General features: G+C 44.9%; 1 protein-coding gene across 1 annotated transcript in view; it reads right to left on the reverse strand.

The window, feature by feature from the left end:
- The window catches only part of LOC130125486 (DNA (cytosine-5)-methyltransferase 3A-like), a 204094-nt gene extending 199239 nt beyond the window's left edge, over nucleotides 1-4855 (reverse strand). Inside the window, exon 1 of the mRNA XM_056295062.1 lies at nucleotides 4745-4855. The gene's annotated coding sequence lies outside the window, so the exon portion shown is untranslated. The remainder of the gene's footprint in view (nucleotides 1-4744) is intronic.
- Between the last annotated feature and the right edge of the window lie 1145 nt (nucleotides 4856-6000).

Raw genomic sequence — 6000 nt, forward strand, 5'->3', positions numbered from 1 at the left:
TGAGTCTGCATGTCATGTTTGTAACGCTCATGCAGTGAGTCTGCACGAAATGTGTGTAACGCTCATATAGTTAGTCTGCACGTCATGTGTAACACTCATATAGTGAGTGTGCACGTAATGTGTGTAACGCTCATGTAGTTAGTCTGCACGTCATGTGTGTAACGCTGATGTAGTGAGTCTGCACGTCATGTGTGTAACGCTCATGTACTGAGTCTGCACGTCATGTGTGTAACGCTCATATAGTGAGTCTGTACGTTATGTGTGTAACGCTCATGTAGTGAGTCTGCACGTCATGGGTAACGCTCATGTAGTGAGTCTGCACGTCATGTGTAACGCTGATGTGAGTCTGCACGTCATGAGTAACGCTAATATAGTGAGTCTGCACGTCATGTGTGTAAAGCTTATGTAGTGAGTCTGCACGTCATGTGTAACGCTGATGTGAGTCTGCACGTCATGAGTAACGCTCATATAGTGAGTCTGCACGTCATGTGTAACGCTCATGTAGTGAGTCTGCACGTCATGTGTGTAACGCTCATATAGTGAGTCTGCACGTCATGTGTAACGCTCATGTAGTGAGTCTGCACGTCATGTGTAACACTGATGTGAGTGCACATCATGTGTGTAACGCTCATATAGTGAGTCTGCACGTCATGTGTAACGCTCATATAGTGAGTCTGCACGTCATGTGTGTAACGCTCATGTAGTGAGTCTGCACGTCATGTGTGTAACGCTCATATAGTGAGTCTGCACGTCATGTGTGTAACGCTCATGTAGTGAGTCTGCACGTCATGTGTGTAATGCTCATATAGTGAGTCTGCACGTCATGTGTAACGCCAATGTAGTGAGTCTGCACGTCATTTGTAAGGCTCATGTAGTGAGTCTGCACGTCATGTGTGTAACGCTGATGTAGTGAGTGTGCACGAAATGTGTGTAACGCTCATATAGTGAGTCTGCACGTCATGTGTGTAACGCTGATGTAGTGAGTCTGCACGAAATGTGTAACGCTGATGTGAGTGTGCACGTCATGTGTGTAACGCTCATGTAGTGAGTCTACACGTCATGTGTAACGCTCATATAGTGAGTCTGCACGTCATGTGTAACGCTCATATAGTGAGTCTGCACGTCATGTGTGTAACGCTGATGTAGTGAGTCTGCACGTCATGTGTAACGCTCATATAGTGAGTCTGCACGTCATGTGTAACGCTCATATAGTGAGTCTGCACGTCATGTGTAACGCTCATATAGTGAGTCTGCACGTCATGTGTGTAACGCTGATGTAGTGAGTCTGCACGTCATGTGTGTAACGCTCATATAGTGAGTCTGCACGTCATGTGTAACGCTCATATAGTGAGTCTGCACGTCATGTGTAACGCTCATATAGTGAGTCTGCACGTCATGTGTGTAACGCTGATGTAGTGAGTCTGCACGTCATGTGTAACGCTCATATAGTGAGTCTGCACGTCATGTGTAACGCTCATATAGTGAGTCTGCACGTCATATGTAACGCTCATATAGTGAGTCTGCACGTCATGTGTGTAACGCTGATGTAGTGAGTCTGCACGTCATGTGTGTAACGCTCATATAGTGAGTATGCACGTCATGTGTAACGCTCATATAGTGAGTCTGCACGTCATGTGTAACGCTCATATAGTGAGTCTGCACGTCATGTGTGTAACGCTGATGTAGTGAGTCTGCACGTCATGTGTGTAACGCTCATGTACTGAGTCTGCACGTCATGTGTGTAACGCTCATATAGTGAGTCTGTACGTTATGTGTGTAACGCTCATGTAGTGAGTCTGCACGTCATGGGTAACGCTCATGTAGTGAGTCTGCACGTCATGTGTAACGCTGATGTGAGTCTGCACGTCATGTGTGTAACGCTAATATAGTGAGTCTGCACGTCATGTGTGTAACGCTCATGTACTGAGTCTGCACATCATGTGTGTAACGCTAATATAGTGAGTCTGCACGTCATGTGTGTAAAGCTTATGTAGTGAGTCTGCACGTCATGTGTAACGCTGATGTGAGTCTGCACGTCATGAGTAACGCTCATATAGTGAGTCTGCACGTCATGTGTAACGCTCATGTAGTGAGTCTGCACGTCATGTGTGTAACGCTCATATAGTGAGTCTGCACGTCATGTGTAACGCTCATGTAGTGAGTCTGCACGTCATGTGTAACGCTGATGTAGTGAGTCTGCACGTCATGTGTGTAACGCTCATGTAGTGAGTCTGCACGTCATGTGTGTAACGCTCATGTAGTGAGTCTACACGTCATGTGTAACGCTCATGTAGTGAGTCTGCACGTCATGTGTAACGCTCATGTAGTGAGTCTACACGTCATGTGTGTAACGCTCATGCAGTGAGTCTGCACGTCATGTATGTAACGCTCATATAGTGAGTCTGCACGTCATGTGTGTAACGCTCATATAGTGAGTCTGCACGTCATGAGTAACGCTGATGTGAGTCTGCACGTCATGTGTAACGCTGATGTAGTGAGTCTTCACATCATGTGTGTAACGCTCATATAGTGAGTCTGCACGTCATGTATGTAACGCTCATATAGTGAGTCTGCACGTCATGAGTAACGCTGATGTAGTGAGTCTGCACGTCATGTATGTAACGCTCATGTAGTGAGTCTGCACGTCATGTATGTAACGCTCATATAGTGAGTCTGCACGTCATGAGTAACGCTGATGTGAGTCTGCACGTCATGTGTAACGCTGATGTAGTGAGTCTTCACATCATGTGTGTAACGCTCATATAGTGAGTCTGCACGTCATGTGTAACGCTCATATAGTGAGTCTGCACGTCATGTGTGTAACGCTCATGTAGTGAGTCTGCACGTCATGTGTGTAACGCTCATATAGTGAGTCTGCACGTCATGTGTGTAACGCTCATGTAGTGAGTCTGCACGTCATGTGTGTAATGCTCATATAGTGAGTCTGCACGTCATGTGTAACGCCAATGTAGTGAGTCTGCACGTCATTTGTAACGCTCATGTAGTGAGTCTGCACGTCATGTGTGTAACGCTGATGTAGTGAGTGTGCACGAAATGTGTGTAACGCTCATATAGTGAGTCTGCACGTCATGTGTGTAACGCTGATGTAGTGAGTCTGCACGAAATGTGTAACGCTGATGTGAGTCTGCACGTCATGTGTGTAACGCTCATGTAGTGAGTCTACACGTCATGTGTAACGCTCATATAGTGAGTCTGCACGTCATGTGTAACGCTCATATAGTGAGTCTGCACGTCATGTGTAACGCTCATATAGTGAGTCTGCACGTCATGTGTGTAACGCTGATGTAGTGAGTCTGCACGTCATGTGTGTAACGCTCATATAGTGAGTCTGCACGTCATGTGTAACGCTCATATAGTGAGTCTGCACGTCATGTGTGTAACGCTGATGTAGTGAGTCTGCACGTCATGTGTAACGCTCATATAGTGAGTCTGCACGTCATGTGTAACGCTCATATAGTGGGTCTGCACGTCATATGTAACGCTCATATAGTGAGTCTGCACGTCATGTGTGTAACGCTGATGTAGTGAGTCTGCACGTCATGTGTGTAACGCTCATATAGTGAGTCTGCACGTCATGTGTAACGCTCATATAGTGAGTCTGCACGTCATGTGTAACGCTCATATAGTGAGTCTGCACGTCATGTGTGTAACGCTGATGTAGTGAGTCTGCACGTCATGTGTAACGCTCATATAGTGAGTCTACACGTCATGTGTAACGCTCATATAGTGAGTCTGCACGTCATGTGTAACGCTCATATAGTGAGTCTGCACGTCATGTGTGTAACGCTGATGTAGTGAGTCTGCACGTCATGTGTAACGCTCATATAGTGAGTCTGCACGTCATGTGTAACGCTCATATAGTGAGTCTGCACGTCATGTGTAACGCTCATATAGTGAGTCTGCACGTCATGTGTGTAACGCTGATGTAGTGAGTCTACACGTCATGTGTAACGCTCATATAGTGAGTCTGCACGTCATGTGTAACGCTCATATAGTGAGTCTGCACGTCATGTGTAACGCTCATATAGTGAGTCTGCACGTCATGTGTGTAACGCTGATGTAGTGAGTCTGCACGTCATGTGTGTAACGCTCATGTAGTGAGTGTGCACGCCGCTGTATATGAAGATGCGCGTGCCAGCAGCCGCTTGTGGCGTCATCGCAGGCCCACCACGGGCCTGCACGAGGGGGAGGAGACGTGGTGGCGCAGAGGAAAAGCTGCCGCGCGCGGCTGTGTGGAAACCTCACGAGCCGCCACGCGCGGCCTTACCGATTGGCCCCCGGCAGACCGGAAGGCCGGACGGGGCGCGGCAGGTGCGGCTCGGCTGTCTGTCAAGACGGCAGCTCGCGGGCAACACAATCAACACGGCGCCGTCTCGCACCGAATGCACCCGTTCACCCCGGCAGCCAGGCGCGCGCTCGCCCGCCATAGCGCCGGTGTCGCGCGCTCCGATGTGTCTGTGCATGTGTGTGTGTGTGGGGGGGGGGGGGGGACTGCGCGCGGACTTCACCTGCCGGAGGTGTGTGGCACGCGGACACACGGCCGGGCCGTGGCGAGGTTCCGGTCGGCCTGCTAAACAGCGCGGCTCGGTTTAAAACGCCTCGTCCCAACCGGAACCCACTTTGGTCGGGACCCGCTCGCGCGCCAGGGCTAACCCGCGCGTCCCCTAGCCGAAGGCGGCGCGTGTCGTTACCGTGTGTCGTTACCGTGTGTGCGCGTGTTTACCGTGTCGTCCGTGTCAGGCGCGGGCCCAGCGGTCGTCGCTGTCGCTCTCTCCCTCGCGCTCTACCGGCTCTCTGTCCGTTGCATGCTCGCGCTCACCCCCCTGCCTCTCTCCGACCGGCCTGCTCCACGAGCCGCAGAGGCCGCCACACCGGAAAAGCTTTCCGCGCGGTCCTAGACTCCCCACGCAGTCCAACAGAGCGACGACATATCTTTGACATATCGTCAAAATATATATAGACTATATATAGTATTTCATAACTTCTACTGATGTAGTTTGTATATAAAGTATATATATATATATTTCTTAACTTCTACTGATTTAGTTGGTATATAAAATATATATATTTCATAACTTCTACTGATTTAGTTTGTATATAAAGTATTTATATATTTCATAACTTCTACTGATTTAGTTTATATATAAAATATATCTATATTTCATAACTTCTACTGACTTAGTTTGTATATAAAATATATGTATTTCATAGCTTCTACTGATTTAGTTTATATATAAAGTATATGTATTTCTTAACTTCTACTGATTTAGTTGTTATAGAATATATATGTATTTCGGAGCTTCTACTGATTTAGTTTACATATAAAGTATATGTATTTCATAGCCTCTACTGATTTAGTTTGTATATAAAATATATGTATTTCATAACTTCTACTGATTTAGTTTGGATATAAAATATATATATTTCATAACTTCTACTGATTTAGTTTAGATATAAAGTATATGTATTTCATAACTTCTACTGATTTAGTTTACATATAAAGTATATGTATTTCATAACTTCTACTGACTTAGTTTGTATATAAAATATATGTATTTCATAATTTCTACTGATTTAGTTTACATATAAAGTATATGTATTTCATAACCTCTACTGATTTAGTTTGTATATAAAATATATATATTTCATAACTTCTACTGATTTAGTTTGTCTATAAATATATGTATTCCATGACTTCTACTGATGTAGTTTACATAAAAAGTATATGTATTTCTTAACTTCTACTGATTTACTTGGTATAGAATATATATGTATTTCATAAGCTCTACTGATTTAGTTTGTATATAAAATATATATATTTCATAACTTCTACTGATTTAGTTTGTATATAAAGTATACATATATTTCATAACTTCTACTGATTTAGTTTACATATAAAGTATATGTATTTCTTAACTTCTACTGATTTAGTTGGTATATAAAATATATGTATTTGATAACTTCTACTGATTTAGTTTG

The sequence above is a fragment of the Lampris incognitus genome, chromosome 15 (genome assembly GCF_029633865.1).
Source record: "Lampris incognitus isolate fLamInc1 chromosome 15, fLamInc1.hap2, whole genome shotgun sequence".
NCBI lineage: Eukaryota > Metazoa > Chordata > Actinopteri > Lampriformes > Lampridae > Lampris > Lampris incognitus.